This window comes from Ovis aries, chromosome 2, assembly GCF_016772045.2.
Source record: "Ovis aries strain OAR_USU_Benz2616 breed Rambouillet chromosome 2, ARS-UI_Ramb_v3.0, whole genome shotgun sequence".
Classification (NCBI taxonomy): domain Eukaryota; kingdom Metazoa; phylum Chordata; class Mammalia; order Artiodactyla; family Bovidae; genus Ovis; species Ovis aries.
The window spans coordinates 160,384,898-160,408,542 of record NC_056055.1 but is presented as its reverse complement, the minus strand read 5'-3'; the positions used below and the strand labels follow the sequence as shown (position 1 = coordinate 160,408,542).

The window sequence follows — 23,645 nt, the reverse complement described above, 5'->3', positions numbered from 1 at the left end:
TTTTTGTCTTATTTTTTCTATATCCTTGCTGATATTCTGCCTAGTTGTTCTATTAATATTGTTGAGAGAAGGCAATGAATTTTTTAGTCTTTCTCCTCAGAATGCATTCTTCCTCTCTGAAGACCAAAATATTTTCTGAGTTCATAATAAGCATTAATTACTGATTGATCAATCAATAGACCATGGTGTTTATGTGACCCCACTGTCCCCTCCTTATATCTTAAACTCTTTTTTAAAAAAAATGTATTTTATATATGTTTTAAATTTAAGTTTTTATTGAAGTGTAATTGACTTATAATATGGTATCAGTTTCAGGGGTACTGCAAAGTGATTCAATTATATATATATAATTTTTTAATGTATATGTTCATGTTTATTTTTAATCTATGTGAATGGTGTTCTGCAACTTATTTCATTCAAAATCCAGATTTATCACATATAATATCTGGTTCATTCTATTTTTTTGTGGTAAACAATGAATTCGGTTATATACAGAACTAATAAAGAACAGCAGAATAACTGTAGGATTTGGTTAATAGATTATGGATGTTATAAACATATGTCAATGTGTGGCAAAACCAATACAGTATTGTAAAGTAAAATTTAAAAAAAAAATTAATAAAAAATAAAAAAGATTCTCTTTTGATTAAAAAGTATTGTAAGAAAACTAAGAAGTTGGATAATTCTGTTTTATTAAGTGAATGGTTTAATTTTATGTGGAGTTGACGCTCTACTATGAAAAGTGGGAATAGCACGTCTCTTACATCCTCCTGACTTACCACCCTACAACTTTTCTGTTAGACCATCATTGCTACATCGTCTATGTTTAGATATATTATTTTATATATACATAATATTTTACATTGTATGTTATTACAAAATATTAAGAATAGTTCCCTGTGCTATATGGTAAATCCTTGTTGTGTATCTATTTTATGTATGGTAGTTTTATATGTTAATCCCACTACTTCTATTTTATTTTTTCTCTCCCTCCCTTTATTCTTTGGTAGCCATAAATTTTTCTGTGTATATAAGTCTGTTTCTATTTTCTATATAGATTTATATTTTAGATTCCACATAAAAATGATCATATAATATTTGTCTTTCTCTGACTTCACTAAGTATAATATTCTCTAGGTCCATCCATGTTGCTGCAAATGGCAATAATTTATTCTTCTTTTTATGGCTGAGTAATAATGTATTTTGTGTGTGTGTGTGTGTGTGTGTGTGTGTCTGTGTCTGTGTCTGTGTCTGTGTGTCTACCAAACCTTCTTAGGCCAGTTCTCTGTTGATGGGCACGTAGGCTGCTTCCATGTCTTGGCTGTTGTAAATAATGTTATGAACATTGAGGCGCATGTTTCTTTCCAAGCTAGAGATTTCATGTTTTTTTGGATATATGCCCAGGATTGGGATTGCTGGGTCATTTGGTAACCCTATTGATTAAGGAACCTCCATACTGTTCTCCGTTGTGGCTGCACCAGTTCACATTCCCACAAACAGTATAAGAGGGAGGGTTCTCTTTTCTCCACACCATCTCTAGCATTTGTTATTTTTTGACTTTTTAATGATGGCCTTTCTTTGAGTCTTCTATAGAAATGTCTATTGAGACCTTCTATTTTTGAAAAGATTTTTCATTTATTTGATATTGAATTATATGAACTGTTTGTATATTTTGAATACTAATCCCTTATCAGTTTTCAAACATTTTCTCCCATTCTGTAGGTTTTCTTTTTGTTTTGTTGATGGTTTTCTTTGCTATGCAAAAGCTTTTAAGTTTAATTAGGTCTCATTTGTTTACTTTTGCTTTTACTTTTTTTGACTTAGGAGATTGACCTAAGAAAACATTGATATGTTTCACATCAAAATGTTTTGGTTATGTTCTCTTCTAGTAGTTTTATGGTGTCAAGTCTTATATTTAGATCTCTAAAGCATTTTGAGTTTATTTTTGTGTATGGTGTGAGAGAGTGTTCTAATTTCATTGGTTTACATGTAGTTGTCTAGCTTTCCCAACACCTGTTGAAGAGATTTTTTTCTTCATTGTATGTTCTTGCCTCCTTTGTCATATTTTAATTGACCTAAGTACATGAGTTTCTCTCTGGGCTTTCTATCCTGTATTTTTTTGTGTCAGTACCACACTGTTTTGATTATATATGTAGTACAGTCTGAAGTCAGGGAGCATAATTCCTGCAGCTCTGTTCTTCTTTCTCAAGATTGTAGGAGGTTTGGGCAATGCATGACACTGGGTGCTTGGGGCTGGTGCACTGGGATGACCCAGAAGGATGGTACAAGGAGGGAGGAGGGAGGGGGTTCAGGATGGGGAACATGTCTATACCTGTGACTGATTCATGTTGATATATGGCAAAGCCAATACAATATTGTAAAGTAATTAACCTCCAATTAAAATAAATAAATTTATATTAAAAAAAAGATTGCTTTGGCTATTTGGAGTCTTTTGTGTTTCCATACAAATTTAAAATTCCTTTATTCCAGTTCTGTGAAAAATGCCATTGGTAATTTGATGGGGATTGAATCTGTGTAGACTGCCTTAGGTAGTATTATCAATTTAGCAATATCGAGTCTTCCAGTCCAAGAACATGGTATATATTTCCATCTCTGTGATCTTCAATTTTCTTTTATCAGTGTCTTATAGTGAAAACTATAGGTCTTTTAGAAAAGTATAGGTCTTTTGCCTCCTTAGGAAGGCTTATTCCTAGATATTTTATTCTTTTTGCTGCACTGGTAAATTGGGTTGCTTCCTTAATTTCTCTTTTTGATATTTTCTTGTTTATTGTTAGTAAATAGAAATGCAACTGATTTCTATATATTGAGTTTGTATCCTATAAGTTTACTGAATTCACTCATGAGCTCCAGTAGTTTTCTGTTTTTGACTTTAGGATTTTCTATGTATCAGTTCAGTCAGTTCAGTTCAGTCACTCAGTCGTGTCTGACTCTTGGCGACCCCATGAATCGCAGCACGCCAGGCCTCCCTGTCCATCACCATCTCCCGGAGTTCACTCAGAGTCACGTCCATCGAGTCCGTGATGCCATCCAGCCATCTCACCCTGGGTCATCCCCTTCTCCTCCTGCCCCCAATCCCTCCCAGCATCAGAGTCTTTTCCAGTGAGTCAACTCTTCGCATGAGGTGGCCAAAGTACTGGAGCTTCAGCTTTAGCATCATTCCTTCCAAAGAAATCCCAGGGTTGATCTCCTTCAGAATGGACTGGTTGGATCTCCTTGCAGTCCAAGGGACTCTCAAGAGTCTTCTCCAACACCACAGTTCAAAAGCATCAATTCTTCGGTGCTCAGCCTTCTTCACAGTCCAACTCTCACAGCCATACATGACCACAGGAAAAACCATAGCCTTGACTAGACGGACCTTAGTCGGCAAAGTAATGTCTCTGCTTTTGGATATACTATCTAGTTTGGCCATAACTTTTCTTCCAAGGAGTAAGCGTCTTTTAATTTCATGGCTGCTGTCACCATCTGCAGTGATTTGGGAGCCCCCAAAAATAAAGTCTGACACTGTTTCTACTGGTTCCCCATAGTATTAGTGAAAGTGAAGTTGCTCAGTCGAGTCTGACTCTTTGCGACTCCGTGGACTGTAGCCTACCAGGCTTCTCCGTCCATGGGATTCTCCAGGCAAGAATACTGGAGTGAGTTACCATTTCCTTCTCCAGGGGATCTTCCTGACCCTGGGATCGAACCCAGGTCTCCTGCTTTGGAGGCAGATGCTTTATGTCATTGCAAAAAGCAACAGATTTACTTCTTTTCAATAGACTCCTTTTATATCCTTTTTTCCCTCTGATTGCTGTGCTAAGTTTTCCAAAACTTTGTTGAAGCAAAAGTGGTATGATTAGGCCTCCTTGTTTTGTTCCTGACCTTACAAGGAATGCTTTCAGTTTTTCACCATTGAGTATGACGTTAGCTGTGGGTTTGTCATATGTGGCCTTTATTATGTTGAGGTAGGTTCCCTCTATGCCTGTTATCTGAAATTTTGTTTATTATTATAAATGGATGTTGAATTTTGTCAGAAGCATTTTCTGCGCTTATTGAGATGATCATATGGTTTTTATTCTTCTATTTGTTAATGTGGTGTATCACACTGATTTACAGATACTGAAAAATCCTTGCATTCTTGGCATAAATCCCACTTGATTATCATGGATGATCCTTTTAATGTATTGTTGGATTCAGTTTGGCAGGATTCTGTTGAGAACTTTTACATCTGTGTTCATCCTTGATATTGGCCTATAACGTACTTTTTCTGTGGTATCATGGCCTCATAGAATGAGTTCAAAGTGTTCATTCCTTTGCAACTTTTTGGAATAGTTTTAGATGGGTAGACATTGATTATTCTCTAAATGTTTGGTAGAATATACTTGTGAAGCTATCTAGCCCTTGATTTTTGTTTGTTGGGAGTTTAAAAGATTACTAGTTCAATTTCCATACTTGGTCTGTTCATATTTTCTATTGCTTCCTGGTTCAATTTTGGGATACTGTGCCTTTCTAAGAATTTTTCCATTTCTTCTAGGTTGTCCAGTTTATTAGCATATAGTTGCTTGTAGAAGTCTGTTATGATCCTTTGTATTTCTGTGTTGTCAGTTGTAACATTTTTCATTTCTGATTTTATTAAATTTTTCCCTCTCCCTTTTCTTCATGAGTCTGGATAAAGATTTATCAGTTTTGTTTATCTCTTCAAAGTATCAGCTTTTAGTTTCATTAGTCTTTTCCATTGTTTTTTTGACTCTGTTTCATAGATTTTTGTTCTGATCTGTATGTTTTTTTTGTTGTTTTATTGAATTTGGGTTCTGTTGATTCTTATTTTCCTAGCTGCTTTAGAAGTAAAGTTAGGTTATTTGAGGCTTTTCTTGTTTCCTGAGGTAAATTTATATCACTATAAACTTCCCTCTTAGAACTAGCTTTTGCTTTGTCCCATATGGTTAGATCAGTGTGTTTTTGTTTTCATTTGTCTGTAGGTATTTTTTTATTTCCTCTTTAAGTTTATCAGTGAACCATTGGTTGTTAAGTAGCATATTATTTATGTCTTATTTCTCCGTCTCCTTATTTAGTCCTTCGTCTGGAACATATTCTTCTACTGCCTCATTTTGTCTGAGTTGCTATTTGTATTTTTATGTATATGATAGGCTAGTTACATTTCTCGGTCTTGGAGAAGTGGCTTTCTGTAGGAGACATCCTATAGATCTAACAGTGCATGCCCCTCTCATCACCCAAGCTATATGCTCTAGGGTTTCTCTTAAGAGGGCTGCATGAAGCCTTCTGTTGTGGCAGACTGACTACGTGGGCAGTGTGTGGTGGGTTTGGTTGGTCCCTAGTCTGATTGGTTTCCAGGCCCTGCCTGTGTGGGTGCTGCTGGTTGCTGTTTGGTGGGATTTGGTTATAAGGTAGTGGGTGCAGAACCCTAGGGGGTGCTAGGGCTAGCGCTGACTCACTAGTGCTGGAGTCAGCATCTGGAAGACTCTGGGGCTGTTGCCCACCCACTGGCAGGTGAAGCCAGATCCTGGGATTAGTGCCACTCAGCTGGGAACAGAGCTGGTTTCTGGAGTCTGGCTGCAGGCCTCAGGGGTTCCAGAGCTCACTGGTGCAGGGATTCTGATTCCTGATGCAGTTGGACATGGGGTCCCGGGTGTCTTGAGAGCCGTGCTGACCTGCTAGAGGGCAGGGCCAGGGCCCAGGTGGCCCAGGATAGGGTCTGGTCTGTGTTGGTGGACTGGGCCTACAGACTGTAGGAATCATAGTTGTTTTGTTTCTGGTGTCTGCCCTGTGGTCAGTGAGGTGGTCTAGAAACTTGTGGAGGCCTCCTGGTTGGGGGCGCCTGCCCAATTCTGGGCAGAACTGTGACTTGGCCCTCTAGTGAGCCACACTGTGTCTATGTGTGTGTCCAGAGGCAGGAGTGGGCTCAGGAAATCTTGATGCAGCCTTTGGATGGTTGGAGCTTTGTCTGCCACCTCTTCTCTCTGAGACCAGCAGTTAGGTCTGGCCCAGGCTCCTATCAGAGCTTTTGTGCTGGGTCCTGGTGCACATGAGATTTTGCGTGTGCCCATTAAGAATGAGTCTCTATTCCCCTCAGTCCTGTGGGGCTTCCGCAGTTAAGCCCCGTTGACCTTCAAAGTCAATGCTCTGGGGGCTTGTCTTGGTGCTGGAACCCAGGTTGGGGAGCCTGGTGTAGGGCTCAGAGCTCTCCTCCTATGGGAGAAACCTCTACAATTTACTTATTCTCGTTTGTTGGCTTCTCACCTGGGTGGTTTGGGAGTCAGCTATATAGGGAATCTGCTCCTCCTACCCAACTCATTGCAGTTCCTTCTTTATATATTTGGTTGTAAATCTTTTCTGGAATGTTCCAGTCTCTTTCATCAATGGTGGTTCTGCATCTGCTGTGACTTTCGTGTGCTCATGCAAGGAGGTAAGCTCAGGGTCTTTTTATTCTGCCATTTTGGCTGCTCTCCCACCTTCTGTGTCATTTCATCTGCTCCTCATTGCTTCTAAATTGCTTTTGATCTCAGCAATTGAATTGCCTTCTGCATCTTTATATTTTCTAGTTTCTTTTTACTGTGATCTGCATTTCTATCGATAATCTTTCTTAATACCTTTAGCATTTTTATTACCTCCTATTTGAACTCAGTCTAATAAACTGTTGAGATGTGTTTCATTATTTGTTCTTTCAAGGGCTTTCTCTTGTTATTTTACTTAGGAGTAGTTCCTTGACTTTTTTGTTTTGCTTAACTGTTTCTCCTAAATTCAGAGACAGAGTAAGTTATCTGCTGTGGTTTTTGAATGGGTGTTTTTGTATGGGAGCATTCCTATGTATGAACAAATTCTAGGAGACAGGGGAGGACAAGGAAGCCTGACGTGTTGCAGTCCATGGGGTCGCAAAGAGCTGGACATGACTTAGTGACTGAACGACACCATTCCTGTGTAGACCATGTGAGTCCACTATTTTTAGCTGGACGGGTGGTGTGGCTGCTGGCCACATCTTTCCCCAGGATGTGTTGGCCGTCATTCCCTTGATAGGGGTCGTGGCTGGTGCTGTGGCAGAGCCACACTGCTTGCTGGCGGGGCCTCTCTGCCCCATGGCCATTCCGGCTCTGTTAGGGGTGGGGTCTGTTCTTCAGGCTGAGTGGAAGCCCTGAGGAGTTTGATCAGGCTCTGTTGCCCTTAAGCATGGGTCCCACCCCAGAGGAGGTGACCACGGAAGAAAGTCAGGCCCATGTAGTCACAGTGGACCTACGTGCCCCCTGGGCAGGTGTCTGTGTTTCTGCCCAGGAGCAGCCTAGGGGTCATCCCCCTTTTGCCTCTGTATTCATCTCAGACCGAGTGCTAGGCTGTGATGCATACTGGGCTGCGGCTTGGGCACTGTGGCTGCAGGAATCAAGGTGGTTGTGCTGGGGACCTGGACTGCCTCTGTGGCAGGGCTCTCCCAGGACTCTGTCCATCCCATCCCCCTACTCTTTCGCTTGATCCCCTTCCCTGTCCCTAACTTTTAAAAGCAGAACTACTGTACACATTTCAGCTGCTCCAGACATGCACAGTGAATTATAGCTTCTGGAGGAAGAGAAAATAGTAATGACTTGAAATTCCCACACCTGTACTGCTGTAATAAATACTTAACTGATCTCCTCACATCCAGGCTCGGTTTACTCTAGCTTGTCTTATAGCCTCACCCTATAGACTCAACCCTGCTGCATGTTGGAACCTCCTCGGAAGCTTTTAAAAAAAATACTGATGTTTTGGCTCGCACCCAAGACCAATTAAAGTAGAATCTCTGTTGGCATGGCTTTGGGCATTGTTCTTATTAAGAGCTCCCTGGGTGAGTTCACTGTCCAGGCAGGGCATTGCCCGGACAGTCTCCCCAAGTGCTTATGAAGCACCCACAGTCCACAGGCCCTTTGCTGGGTCTAGAAGGGCACAGCTGAGGAAGGTTTTTGCATTCTGAGAATGTTGTCCCATAGCATTTATTGAGGGCCTTCACCTTCAACTCAGTTAATATTTCTTAATTGGTTGATATAGTCCCAGAAACCTGATAAGCTGCCTAGGGTAGGAGTCAAAAAACTTAAGAATGGGGAGGGAGGTGGAGGATAGCAGCCTAATATTTAATTAGGGAGAAAAAGAGATACTACATTCTTAATGTACAGTTCTTAATTTTTGCCTTGTTCATCTTTGCTGTGCTGTGCTCAGTTGTGTACGGCTCTGTGGCTCCATGAACTGTAGCCTACCAGACTCCTCTGTCCATGGAATTCTCCAGGCAGGAATACTGGAGTGGGTTTCCATTTTTTCCTTCAGGGGAAGGAAGCCCCTGGCCCCCTGAATATATTCTTATTGCCTGCATTCTCTTCAATTAAAATTTTCAAGAAATTTATGTCTTGCTTCCCCGTGTAATTGTAAACTATGTATATTAATTATGTTCTTTAGGGATTACTTCTATTTTTATAAGTTAATAAAGCTTTTTGTACTATTTATTTATGACCTCTGTTGCATGCACGTTTAAAGTCATGGTGATGGTTTTTCCTAGTACAGAGCAGCAGTTCAGTAAATACATTTTTTTTTTTTTTTGCCATGCTGCATGGCATGTGGGATCTTAGCTCCTTGACCAGGGACTGAACCTGTGCCCCCTGAACTGGAAGCGTAAAATCTTAACCACTGTATGGCCAGAAAAGTCCCCATACACATTTTACATTAGAAAAGTTCTAGATTTTAGGAAAAGTTGGAAAAATAGTACAGAGAGTTCCTCTATACCCCACACCACTATTTCCACTATTATTACCATCTTATATTAGTGTGGTACACTTGTCACAATGTATCAACCAGAAATGACACATTATAATTAACTAAATTATAATTTTTTTTCACATTTCCTTAGTTTTCACCTAATGTCTTTTATCTGTTCAGAACCCATCTAGGATACCACATTATATTTACAGATTTTGTTTTGTTTCGTTTTTGGCTGCATCGGGTCTTAGGCATATGGAATCTAGTTCTCTGACCAGGGCTTGAACCCAGGCCCCCTGCATTGGGAACATGGAGTCCTAGCTACTGGACCACCAGGCAAGTCCCCTACAGAATATCTTTTACTTTTTTTGTATCCATGAATCAATTTATTTTCCAGCAAAGTTTGTTAATTGGTAGCTTTCTCTCTTATAAGACAAGAATATTAACATACTTTAATTCCCCTTTGTTTTTCCACTCCAACTCCTTAGCTAATGTTATGCAAATTTTGGTTCCAACCCTTTTTAGGACTGTAAATGCTAATGAGTTTAGAATTCTGGCAAGGACATTCAGTGAGAAATGTCTGTTCTTGGTCTTCCTATGTTTAGAACATCAGTGAAAACCACAGGTCTATCAAGTTTTAGCTATCCATTTGATGATTTTTGAAATTTGTCTTCTGAAATTGCAAAATGATGTTTTTCTCAAATCACTCCACCTTTACTCCAAAGAATGGCCAAGAAAATTATCTGTGAGTGCCAGAACGTTGTTTCACTCTCAGTAGTTCCTCAGCAAAGATATCTCCATCCAGTTGTCTCTCATCTGGGGAGCATAAAGACAGACTCATCATGAGATGCAGTAAATAACACTGACAGAGTTTAATTGTTTTTTTAAATTGCAATCATAACTAATTAAATACTGAGATGTGAACAGCTGCACAAGAATATTTAACAGATTTCTTGGAGTCATCCCCACTTTTGATATGACTTTTTAAAAGCCTAGCTTGTAGAAAGCTGAGTGAGTGGTTATCTTATGTTTTACATTAGAAAGTGAAAAACCAACCTGAAAACTAGCAAGAAATGAATTGGCAAGTCTTGGTGAAGGTGTCATCTAAGCTCAGTCTTGAAAGACGAGTAGCATCCTTTCAGTCAACCTGTATATATTAAACTTCCGTCACTATGTTAGAACTTGGACCCCAGGGTGACTTGCCTCTGAGGAGCTTATAGTGTGGTGGTGGTGGGGAGGGGGGATGGGCTGACTCATCGGTGGGTAGTGCAGGGGCCTGTGGCCAAAGCCAGCCTGTCACCTGGTTTTGCATGACCCATGAGCTGACAGTGATTTTTACGAAGCAAAAAGGAAGCAGGGATGAGTAAGGGACTTTCCAGCTCTGCTTTTTTTTTTTTTTTTTTAAATGTTTCTAGCCTAAGTGGAGCCCCGTCTAGCCCTTTGGATAAAGACTTACTATTTTATGGTTAGAATTGCAGCACACCCAAGGGGCTACAGAAACAGGAGGGACAGCTAACTATGACTGGGGAGACCAGAGAAGTCACCCCAAGAAGAGGAGAGACTACGGGAACAAACGTCGGGTTGCGCTTGCTGGGCCTTCGGATGCCAGCTGCCAGGTTGTCCATCCTTGATTTTTTCCTTTTAAGATTTGGTCCTTCTTTTATCTGCTCCTTATAAAACGTGACTTTGGTTGCTGAACTTGTCATTGTCCATTGGCTATGTTCCCTGTAGATAGGGCTTCAGGGGTTCTGAGGACCCCCTAAATGGATACACGTGTGCATTTTTCTGGGAGAAAGACACATGGCTTTCATCACATGCTCCACCGGCTCCATCATTCAGAAATTTTGGAAGCACAGTTTTAAAGTGGGTGTCTTCAAGGAAACCAGAATTGAAAGAGACACGTGTACCCCAGTGTTCACCACAGCACTGTTTATAATAGCCAGGACATGGAAACAAGCTAGATGTCCATCAGCAGATGAATGGATAAGAAAGCTCTGGTACATATACACAATGGAGTATTACTCAGCCATTAAAAAGAATACATTTGAATCAGTTCTAATGAGGTGGATGAAACTGGAGCGTATTATACAGAGTGAAGTAAGCCAGAAAGAAAAACACCAATACAGCATACTAACACATATATATGGAATTTAGAAAGATGGTAATGATAACCCTCTCTGCGAGACAGCAAAAGAGACACAGATGTATAGAATGGACTTTTAGACTCTGTGGGAGAAGGGAGAGGGTGGGATGATTTGGGAGAATGGCATTGAAACATGTATACTATCAGGTAAGAAACGAATCACCAGTCTATGTTTGATATAGGATACAGGATGCTTGGGGCTGGTGTACAGGGATGATCCAGAGAGATGATATGGGGTGGGATGGGGGTTCAGGATTGGGAACTCATGTGTACCTGTGGCTGATTCATGTCAATGTATGGCAAAACCAATACAGTATTGTAAAGCAAAGTAAAGTAAAAATAAAAATTAAAAAAATAATAAAGTGGGTGTCTTTAAAACTGGGACTGTTGATGGTGGGTTCTGACTAGTGCAAAGTTAAGCAGAGGAGTTATGTTTCCTGAATATTCATTGGAAGGACTGATGCTGAAGCTAAAACTCCAATACTTTGGCCACCTGATGCGAAGAGCTGACTCATTTGAAAAGACCCTGATGCTGGGAAAGATTGAGGGCAGGAGGAGAAGGTGACGACAGAGGATGAGATGGTTGGATGGTATCACCAACTCAATGGACATGGGTTTGGGTGGACTCCAGGAGTTGGTGATGGACAGGAAGGCCTGGCGTGCTGTAGTTCATGGGGTCGCACAGAGTCAGACACGACTGAGCAACTGAACTGAACTTACTGTCCAAGCCCAGATGCCCAGGGTCTGTGCACTCAGAAGAAGTTCAGTGAGAGGCTTCTCTCAAGGTATTCTGTGCTTGGGCTGCAGGAGTGGTTGCTTCAGGGACACTGGGAATGTCAGAGGGTATCAGCCTGAATGGCTGAGAGAAGAGGGTCTGAGAGAAGGACTAAGAGGCCAACAATTGACTGGGAAGATGCGAGCCCTGGGTGATGGGGCAAAGAGGAGACTGCATTACTGCTGGCTGACCCCTTTCAGCAGCCGTGAGGTGCCGTATCTGTCCCTCCGCCACTTACTCTTGGCTCCACACTTCTCTGGGAGGGCTGCAAGAAGGGGCCACACTTCGCAGTAGCCCCTCGGAAAGAGGAAGGAGGTTTAGGTGCCAGCCTGACTTGTGTCTCCTTGTCATGTCGGTAAAGCTAATTCTCCTCACTTCAGGGTACTCCCCACCAGCCTGCAGGGACAGCTCGGGAGCTGGATCCCATGCACTGCAGGGCTGGAGTCTGGTCTATCCAGAAGCAGAGGGGCAACCAAGCAGAGGCGGGAAAGACCATTAGAAGAAAAAGAAATTTAGAGAAGTGTGTCAAGGAGTTGGGAGGTGAAGGTCTGTTTCTATCAGTAGGAGGTAGACCTCTGAAGAAACAGCAGGTGTCGGGTTGGGGTAGGACCATCTTGGCAGAGGACACAACTGATCAGAGGTGGCAACGGAGGGAAGAGGGAGGGGAGAGTAGTCCCCCCGAGACTATGTATCACCCTCTCTCCTCTGCATCCGTCTGACACTCAGCTTCTGTTCTGTGCCAGTGGTGATATGATGAGTGAACAAAACCAGATCTGGTCTCTTCTCTCACAAAGATTAATCCAGTGTGGGAGACAGAGTATGCACATCATCACACTGGCAGATGTGAAATTGCAGCTGTGGTAAGTGCTCCTGGGAGACAGCTCTCAGAGCCTTTGTTAGATGGATTTAAACACAGTGAGAGGTCAGATAAGATGTCCTTTTAATTTTTTATTGGAGTATAATTGCTTTGCAATGTTGTTAGTTTCTGCTGTACAACAATGTGAATCAGCTATGTGTGTACATATATCCCCTCCCTCTTGGACCTCGCTCCCACCCCTCTAGGTCATCACAGAGCACGGGGTTGGCTCCCCGGGTTACAGCAGCAGTTTCTTCTAGCTCTCTGTTTCACACATAGTGGTGTACATACAGTCAGTGCTGCTCTCCCGATGTGCCCTCCCCTCCCCTGCCCTCCATGCCCACATGCCCATTATCTAGCTCTCTATTCCTGCCCTGCAAGCGTGTTCATCTGTGCCCTTTTCCAGACTTCCCTGGTGGCTCAGACTGTCAAGAATCTGCCTGCAATGAGGGAAACCCAAGTTCAATCCCTGGGTTTTGAAGATCCCCCTGGAAAAGGAAATGGCAACCCACTCCAGTATTCTTGCCTGGGAAATCCCACGGATAGAGAAGCCTGGCAAGCTATAGTCCATGGGGTCACAGAGTCGGATACGATTGAGTTGGACACACACACATACCTTAGACTCTGTATGTGTGCATTAATATAGGATATTCATTTTTCTCTTTCTGACTGACCAGTCTGTATGACAGATTCTAGGTTCATACACGTCATGACAAATGACCCAATTTTGTTCCTTTTTATGGCTGAGTAATATTCTAGATAGGGCTTTCCAGGCCAAGTGGCTCATGACCTGAGATAGAAAGGACTGGTGGGAGTTCAGGGCAAGAGCAAGAGAAGGGAAAGCTCTTTTGGTTGGAGGACAGATACCATGTCCAAAGGCTCTGTGGCAGGCTGGAGCCTGGCACATGTGAGTGTCAGAAACCAGGCCAAGGTGACTGGAGCAGTGAGAACACGTGGGACAGGAGGTGGGTGTCAGGGGCGGGCTTCAGACTTCCATGCCAGAACTGGGGCTGTTGGAGCCCTTCCCGGCAAACACCAAGTATTAACAACCCCACGGATATCTGAAGGACAGGCAACTCCAGGAAAATCTCTGCAGCACCAAGCTAAAGGCAGTAGAGACTTTGGGGCTGGTATCTGTGAGTGGGGCTTCCCAGGTGGTGCTAGTGGTAAAGAATCTGCCTGCCAATGCAAGGAGACACAAGAAATGTGGGTAAACGTGAGTTCAATCCCTGGGTCGGGAAGATTCCCCTGGAGTAGGAAATGGCACCTCAAAAAGACCCTCATTCTTGCTTGCTGGCTCCAGGATCATTTTTAAATGTCGCAGAGCTTTTTCTTTTTATTATTTTTTAAATTCATTTTTTAACTGGAGGAAAATTATAGTGTTGAGTTGGTTTCTGTGGTACAACAATGTAAATCAGTCATTATATATATATATATATATATATATATATGCATACGTGTGTGTGTGTGTGTGTGTGTGTGTGTGTGTGAGTATCCCCTCCGTGTTGAGCCTTCCTCCCATTTCCCCCTCATCCCACCCCTCTAGGTCATCACAGAGCACAGGCTGATCTCCCTGTTATACAGCAGCTTCCTGCTAGCTATCTGTTTACACATGGCAGTGTATATATGACAATGCTACTTTCTCAGTTCATTCCACCCTTTCCTTCCCCCTCTGTGTCCACAAGCCCATTCTCTATATCTCCCGGAGCTTTTTTAGACTATTCGCTCTTCAGATTTTCTAGTAACACTCTCACATGGGGCATGAAACTCAAGGTGCCTGCATGGAAAGTTCCAGAACCAAACCTAGCATACAGACCTCCTCCTGGGCAACATCCCACAGTGGCAGTGCTGGGGGCAGGTCAGGCAGAGGGCTGGCCCACACAGCCCTGGGCCAGGACTCCTCCTAGGAGGCACAATCCCCGTCCTCAGTGTTTGCCCCAGGGGTTGACTCACATTCTCTTGGAGCAATATCTGTGCTGCTTCCAGGTGCTTTGCAGATAGTTATATGGCCCGTAGCTCTGCACATTTCAAACAAAGCACAAAACAAAGCAGAAACCCCCCCCAGTGAAGCTATTTGAGAAAGAACTTTTATCGGTCTGACTACCAAGTTACCTTTGGCTTGTGATAAACAAAATAATCCAACTCATTAACCTGGGAGAAAGTATCTCTGAAGGGCAGGCTTTTGGTATCTTGAAAAGCTTTGAGAGGAATTTAAATGTATTCTCATTTGGCAGAAATTTATGTATTGTGATTACCTCCAGTCAGAGCAGATTGTCTGATGTGACTGCAAGAAGCCTTGGGATTGGTTAGAGCAGTCTTGGCTGATTACAAATTTATTCATCTGAGCCTCTGTCTCTGTGTGTGTGTATTTTTCAAGTCAGAGATGGTTGTTGTCTTGTGTTCTGAGCTGTGAGTAGTTTTGATTCTTTTTTTCAGAATATTTCAAGAGTGCTGCAAGAGCAGACCTCTCTGGACCCATTTATCTATGTAATTTTAATGCAGGAGAAATAACAAGAGAATATCTAGATACAAAATTCCAGTCCTCCTGGACTCTGGAATGCTTGGCATTTTTCCTTTCTAAACTGGGCAGCTGCCTGTGAGAAGCTGATTTAACATGTCAAATCTTGGATATCCCTTGTAAAAGCTCTTAGGCACACTCTTGCTTGGTAATTCTGAACTGTGGGAAAAGAAGTGCAGGACTTCATGAGTGGATTTGAACAAATTGGAGGAATTTAGAAAGAGTCATAAAAGTGATTAAGGGTTGGAGGGAGTGACTGAAAAGAGATTAAAGGAGTGAAATGCATGTCTTGGCCAAACTACAGATGTGGGAGAAGCAGAGGGCAGAACTCTTAGAGGATCATAAAATGCTGGGAGGAAGTGGGGCTGATTCAAGGCTCTTAACTTCTTTTGGGGTCACAGACCCTTTTGCAAATCCAGTAATAGCTCGAAACCTCTCTTTAAAGGAGCGCCCAGGCTCACATAGGCTTGGTTTGCCTGTTTCTTGCTCTTTGTTCTTGGCTCTAGACATGTTGGGTTCCATATGAGTCTGGAATTGCCACAGCTTTTAATTTCTTTAAAGACAAATTGGAAATACAGATTTTTATGTAAATTTTTTCAAAGAAACAGTACTGACCAAATTAAATGCCGTTCTGGGCCATTGTAGCCTCTAGGTTGCCATCTTTGTCTTTTTGTGTCCCTAGTTCCTTGTATCTGTTTATCTGTTTAGTTGGTTCCACTTTTTCACATGGAGACTTTCCTCAAAGGTCTGGTGATCCTGGCTGTAAGTGGGTGGAATTTTCCTGTAGGTGATGGATGGTGAGTATGTATGGGTGTTTCTTTGGGGCACTTAGTTTTTCCAGAGAGTTGCCCAATCTCCCAAGAGAGGTTGCAGTGAGGTGGGGTATAAAGGGGGACCGGGGAGAGAGAAGGTCTGTGGTTCTGTAGCTGGATGCTGCTGTTGTAGGAATGGACATTTGTGTGTGTGGATTACTGACAATCCACCACTTGTCAGCATTATTCTTCATCCCACTGCTGCACTGTGCCTGATCCCTTTGAAGCCAGAGAATCCTCTTCTTGATTTTTTCCAAAGGGTGAAGCCCTATTTTTGTAGGGTTGGATGTCTTGCTGTGCAGAGCTGGGGAGAAGCTCTGGAGGTCTGAGTTGGCCTGACTGCTTGTAGACAATCTGTTTTTAACCTGAGAGCCACACTTGCCCTCTTGCTGCCTAGTCTTCAGGTGCTGAACCCTCCAGGGATTCTGCAGAACAAATTAGTTTGTTTCCTGTTGGTATCCTACTTGGTAGGTTATTGGTAGAGCAAAGAATATCATAAGCTAAATTAGTTGCCTTCTATTTTCCAAAATCTCTCTTTTGCAGTCAGCTCCTTCTAGTTCTTTAGGAAAGAAAAATTCAGTCATTTTAACCAACAATCTTTTTAGTGATGATTTGGGAAAAGAAGGGCAGAAATGTATATTATAATACGCTATTAAAAAAAGTTGAAATACAGATGACTCGAAATATTGTGTTTAAGGGATACAGCAAAATGATTCTTTTTTTTCAGATTATATTCCATTATCAATTATTATTCAATATTGACTATATATAGTTCCTTGTGCTATCGCAGTAAGTCTTTGTTGCTTATCTGTTTTATGTATAGTAGTTTGTATCTGTTAATCCTATGCTCCTAATTTCCCTCCCTCTCCCCTTTGGTAACCATAAATTTGTTTCTATGTCTGTCAGTCTGTTTCTCTTTTGTGTATAGATTAACTTGTATTATTTTTAGATCCCACACATAATATTTGTGTTTCTCTGTCTTCACAAAGTATAATATTCTTCAGGTCCATGAATGTTGTTACAAATGGCAATATTTATTTTTATGGCTGAGTTATATTCCATTGTTGTATATGTGTGCATACACACACCATATCTTCTGAAGACGGTTGCCTCCTGGTGGGCACTTGGGTTGTTGTTATGTGTTGGCTGTTGTAGATAGTGAAGATAGGCGCAGAGATTAGATTTGTGCAGTTACAAGCCAAGGAATGCTAAAGGTTACCAGCAGCCACCAGAAACCAGGAAGAGACTGGCATGGAACACATCCTCTCTCAGAGCCTTCAGAAGGCATCAGCCTTTCTGAGTCCTTAATTTTGGTCTTCTGGTCTTCAGAATGCAGAGAGAAGAAATATCTTTTTTTTTTTTTTAAGCCACTAAATATGTGGTAATTTGTTATAACAGTTTAGGAAACTAATATAGTTATGTTCAGATTTTAAAACAGAGGACAGGAATTTGCTGACTTTAAAGCTCTGTAACCTTGCTGTTTTGTTTGATCTTCTGAAAAGATGGACATTTGTTGTGATCATGCTGTTGCTGACATTACCTGGCTGGTGGCATAGACGGCAAGAATGAGGAGAGGCTTGTGTTGTTGAGTAAGTGAGGCAGGTGGGTTTCCCTGGTGGCTCAGACAGTAAAGAATCTGCCTGCAATGTAGGAGACTCAGGTTCAATCCTGGGGTTGGGAAGATCCTCTGGAGAAGGAGATAGCTACCCACTCCAGTATTCTTGCCTGGAGAATCCCATGGACAGAGGAGCCTGGTGGGCTACAACCCATGGGGTCTCAAAGAGTCGGACCCAACTGAGCGACTAACGCTTTCACTTTCAAGTGAGACAGATGTAGTGGATTGGATTTGCTTCTCTGCCGGGAAAACTATTTCAAAAACAAAGGTGAAAGTGAAAGTCGCTCAGTTGTGTCCGACTCTTTGCGACCCCATGGACTATTCAGGCCATAGGATTCTCTAGGCCAGAATACTGGAGTGGGTAGCCTTTCCCTTCTCCAGGTGATCTTCCCAACCCAGGGATTGAAACCAGGTCTCCTGCATTGCAGGCAGATTCGTTACCAGCTGAGCCACAAGGGAAGCCCTCAAAAACAAAAAGCAATCAGTAATTGAACCTTTATCATGTTTCTGTCTTATGTCCAACAGTATCTCTTGTTCAGTCATTCAGTAGTGTCTGACTTTTTGTGACCCCATGGACTGCAGCATGCCAGGCTTCCCTGTCCTTCACCATCCGTGCTCAAACTCATGTCCATTGAGTCAATGATGCAGAGAGATTAGAATTAGATTCCATGTGGACTCTTGAGATGCTCACAACTCAATAATTGAAACAAAACCATTAGCAAGCTAATATATAATCAATTGGTAAGAGGCATAAGGAAGGTTGAACTGGATAAGGAACCTCAGTTTATTTATTAGTTGGATACTTGATTTTTTTTTTCTTCAGAATTCATCACTCAGTTTCAGGTTCTGTGACAAAATCACTCAGTAGGATGTGTCCCTGGATCTCATTAAGGTCAGATTACTCCTTGGCTTGAGTCAAGGTGTGTGCTGATTGCATGGCAGAGCGCTGGCATTTGTAGGCCGAGAGATCATCCCTTTTTCCCCCTTACCTCAGTGCTTGGAAAATGCAATGCAGCTGGCAGAATCAGCAGGGGTGGGAAGCACAATCACCCTCTAGCATTGGGAACGGAATAAATTAAAGTACTGTCTTATCTAAACGGTTTGACAAGTTCCCGTTTGCCTGGCTAATTGCATCAGTCCGCTATCCTTGCTCCTCCAAGGCTGGGATTCTCAGGCTAGAGTGTTAGCAGCCCCTGCCCTGGAGTGTGCCCCAGCCCATTCCTACAGCCTAGAGGGGACCCCAGGGTTTTATCTGCTGACCCCAGGAGTGCTCTAGGGCCCTTCTTTTAATAATAGATTTCACAGTCATTGCTGGATACTTCCCTGCGAAGCTGTGCCTAGCTGGTGTTAACTTTAGGGAGGTGGGCTGAGCAAGACTGAGGAGCCTGGGGAGATCAGTGAAGCTGGGACCCTAGGACTGGCTAGGCGAAGCCTTGTGTTCCTGATGTCACTTGTGACTTACCTCCAGCGGTCCATCGTGTTAGGATGCCCTCTGAGTCTAGCACAGGCCCCTTCAAGTCATAGCTCCTGGAGCCAGAGATATAACACTGGGCAGTTGGCCAAACATGGAGAGTATGGAAATCAGACACAGTGGTCGTGGCTCCCGGCACTCACAAAGCCCATCAGTTAACTTTCCTGGATGAACTTTTCCAGTGAAGGAAGAAATAATTAGTGCGAACTGAGTGTTAAGGCAACTGCCAGTCCTTTTGTCTCTGATGCCCTCTGGCTCTGGACTTGCTTCTATAATGTGCGAGGTGCTTAGGCCCCCAACTCTGCCTTTTCTCTTTAGGGAGAATAGGGAACGGAGATTGCCCAAGGCATCTGAGCCAGCTGCAGGGATTGAGGCAAGAGAAAGGAGGACTCAGTTTCTGGGAAGAGTATCCCAAGGATGCTGTTTGCAGGGCAACTTCTAGTTAGCACAGAGCATTTGGGAGAAGCAGAGGAAATTGCTGTAATGTGGAAGTCAGAGGCCTTGGGGCAGGCGGCGGCTCCCTCTTTGAGTGCAGGGGTCTTCAGTTTATTTGAGAGATGTTCCTATTTGTCACCCTCTTTGGATTTAGAGATTACCCATTTGGGGTAAGGACATGGATGACAGTGAGGTCCCTGACAAGGGTTGGGGACAGTGTCCCTGTGACTTTTACAGACTCCTGCCTGGGAATCCTGGCATTCTGAGGAGAAAGACAAAGACAAGGGATTAGTTATCTAGGCCTGCCATAACAAGTCATGCAGGTTTGGTGGTTTAACAGCAGGCATTTATTTCCTCACGGTTTTGGAGGTTGGAAGTCTGAGATCAAGATATAGGCAGGATTGGTTTCTCCTGAGGCCTCTCTGCTTGGCTTGCAGACGGCCGTCTTCCCCCTGTGTCTTCACGTGGCCTCCCTCCTGTCCTTGTCTGTGTTTTGTATCCAGATTTACTCTTGTCAGAACCCAGGTCATATTGGATTAGGGCCCACTCCAGTGGCCTCATTTGAAGTTCATCACTTCTTTTAAGACCTTATCTTCAAATATAGTCACATTCTCGGGTTCTGGGGATTAGGACTTAAACCAGTGAGTTTTGGAGGGAGGGGGACATAATTCAGCCCAGAACAGAAGCAAATTGGCATTCTACTAAGTTTAAGTTTAATTTTGTAACTACTGGTGAACGCTAGTTGTCTTGTTGGGGTTTTTACCTTTGAGAATGTTTTCAGGCCATGGGACATTTTTTTTTGAGAGTGTGTGTATCCACATCAGAAAGGCTTGAATGAACTTAACCTTACTTAGATGTATGGAATGAGTATCACAGATAAAATCTTAGTACTCAGTTTATGCCTCTTATCCATTTCCAGAGTGTGTATTACTGATACCCTAAGAAGAGGGGTTGAGTAATTACTTCGGATGGAAAGCTGAGTATCTTCTTATTCAGGAGTCTCCTGATTAGACAAATTTGAGATCCATGCTATTAAAATCTTCATTTCAGCCTGTTGGGAACTGGCTTCTACAACCTATGGAAATGTCTCTTGTTCTAGAGACAATGGATTCTTTACCTATTTGCTAAAAAGAACAATCTTTCTGGCATTTATTTTGTTTTTATCTTAAAAAATAAAAAAACCCTCTTGCTCTCAAAGTCAGTCTTAAAAAAACATACAGGAGGAGCTCAAGGCTGGATTCTCTGTAATTTTCTCAAACAGCTTTTGTGTAAATGACATGTTCCTAGCTAACTGAACGCAGAAGTAGCGGATGAGCTTAAACTCAGCCATGTGGTAATAGTCTGGGATGACAGCAGATCCTCCCAGCTGAGAAGTTTATGCTGTACAAAGTAGCCTGCATCAAAGCAGCTCTTGATTTTGCTGGCAGTTCCCTTGCCAGAGTGCAAAAATGGTGGTTTTTCATCAGCTTCCTGCAGACATCTTTTGATGACTCTCACCCAGCCACTTCTGTGAACTCAGGTGTACAGTGGCATCCCCTTCATGCCACATGCTCCTTTGTGCACTCTGAAGGTGGAAGCCAGAGTGGAGTGTAGCGTCTCACTTCTTTCAATACTAAGACGTCTTGCTGTGGACCTGTGTTCTTCTTAGGACCCATGTCTCCATGCAGAGATTGGTTATCTTATTTATGTGCCCTAGAAATGAAAAGCTTCTGATGGATAGCAGGCAGGTGAGGGGAAGGATGTGCTTTTATAGTTGACTTTATCAGAATATTTCATCTGCAGAGGTAAAGAAAGCAGAGTCTTGCAGTCCTACAGTTTCTCCAGCTTCTTCATGTCAGCTGTTTTGATAGTTCATTATCAGTGGGTCAAGGGTCAAGAATGACACTTTATAAGCTTTAGGCACCATGATATGGAGAGTTGCAGTGTACACTGGCCACAGAGTGAGGCCATTTTAATCTCAGGTCAGCTTTCAACATGAAGAATGCTAATTAAGATTATAGTGGGGGATTTATTTAACTCTCAGGGAAGGAAAACTATTTAACAGACTTTTGTTTTCTCTCTGCTGCTACTGACTCTGAAGCTAGGATTTATACAGTTAATTGGCTTCTTGCAGAATAACTGTTCTGCCTCTTACACACTGTTCTTAGAATAGAGTTAATATTTAAACAGTCGAGACTTTGTACATTATATTTGATCATTGGTGGTGGTGGTGGTCTAGTTGCTCAGTTGTGTCCGGCTCTTGTGACCCCCTGGGCTGTAGCCTGCCAGGCATTTGATCATTATTTGTTGAATTAGTTATATAAAATAGTATATACTTGTAATAAAATAATATTCAGCCATAAGGGAACATGAATGAACCTTGAAAACATGATAAATGAAATACAGACACAAAAGTACAAGCATGGTATGATTTTACTTTTATGAGGTACCTCAAATAGGAATATTCATGGAGACAGGAAGTAGAATGATGGTTACCATGGGCTGGGGTCAAGGGCGTAAGTAGAATAGTGGTTACCATGAGCTGGGGTCAAGGGTATAATGGGGACTTTCTGTTTAATCAGTACGGAGATTCCATTTGGGCTGATGAAAAAGTTCTGGAGATGGATAGTGGTGATGGTTGCACAACTGCAAATGATTAAATGCCACTAAATTATACTTAAAAACAGTAAATTTTGTGTTATGTATGCTGCTGCTGCTGCTAAGTCGCTTCAGTCGTGTCCAACTCTGTGTGACCCCAGAGACGGCAGCCCACCAGGCTCCCCCGTCCCTGGGATTCTCCAGGCAAGAACACTGGAGTGGGTTGCCATTTCCTTCTCCGATGCATGAAAGTGAAACGTGAAAGTGAAGTCACTGAGTCATGTCCAACTCTCAGCGACCCCATGGACTGCAGACCACCAGGCTCCTCCATCCATGGGATTTTCCAGGCAAGAGTACTGGAGTGGGTTGCCATTGCCTTCTCCTATGTTATGTATACATTACCATAAAAAAAAAGTTTTAAAAAATTGATTCCATTGCAAGAAGAGCTTCTAAAAATGCAGAAATATAAAAAAATTTAATTTGCTATTTCTTAGACATGTGTTACATGTATTTCTTAGAGTTTATAAACCTGAGGGCAGTTTTTCTGTGGTTCTGTCCTTAATCAGCAATAGAGGCAACCTTTACTCCATGGATGGAGTAGTCATGTATATATGTGAGAGTTGGACTATAAAGAAAGCTGAGTGCTGAAAAATTGATGCTTTTGAACTGTGATGTTGGAGAAGACTCTTGAGAGTCCCTTGGACTGCAAGGAGATCCAGCTGGTCCATCCTAAAGGAAATCAGTCCTGAATATTCGTTGGAAGGACTGAAGCTGAAACTCCAGTACTTTGGCCACCTGAGGTGAAGAACTGACTCATTTGAAAAGACCCTGATGCTGGGAAGGATTGAACATGGGAGGAGAAGGGGATGACAGAGGATGAGATGGTTGGATGGCATCACCGACGCGATGGACATGAGTCTGAGTAGGCTCTGAGAGTTGGTGATGGACAGGGAAGCCTGGTGTGCTGCAGTTCATGGGGTTGCAAAGAGTCAGACACGACTGAGCAACTGAACTGAACTGAACTCCTCCAGTAATTATAATTTTTCTCCTTAGCTCAGGCCAGATGATCAGATGGCTCTGTGCTTGGCCTCCTTTTTTGACTTTGCTCAATCACTTCTGCATGAATTGTGCTTTGGCCTCCTCTCTCACATTGAAGGAGCAACAGGAAGCATTTCAGGAGACCCCCTGCTGTCTATACCTAGAGGCACTATTAACTGATTACTTCACCCCAATTTCCCAGTATTGGATGGTAAAGGATACTTTATAACAATGTACCCAAGGAAGGGAAGATTAACTACTTTGGGAGAAATTCCTCAATGATAAAAAAAACTAAGCTCGAAGTATGTACATTGCATCGTCTTTTACAGTCAATGTCTGTTTTATGTCTGTTTTCTTCTTTACCGTGGCTACTAGGATGCTCAGAACCTAATACATGAACCACACCTAATAATAGTTCAGTACTTTATAAAAATATGTCTGTGGACTGCCTTTTCCTCATGCTCTTCTAGCCTCTTTTTTTTTAATATTGTCTTATTGACATAGTGAACATATTTTATGTCATTCCTCCTGTTTTGACATTAGATGGTGTATTGGGGTTCTGCAGAGAACCAGGACCAGTAAGAGGGTGTGTGTGTGTGTGTAGAGAAGGAAAGAGAGAGACATATTAATTTTTAAGGAATTGACTTACATAACTGTGGAGACTGGCAAGTCCAAAATCTC

At 42.5% G+C, this 23,645-nt stretch overlaps 1 protein-coding gene across 4 annotated transcripts in view; it reads left to right on the top strand.

Moving 5' to 3' along the window:
- LYPD6B (LY6/PLAUR domain containing 6B) overlaps positions 1 to 23,645 on the top strand; it is a 252,349-nt gene that overhangs the window by 139,921 nt on the left and 88,783 nt on the right. The gene's annotated exons all lie outside the window — the stretch shown is intronic.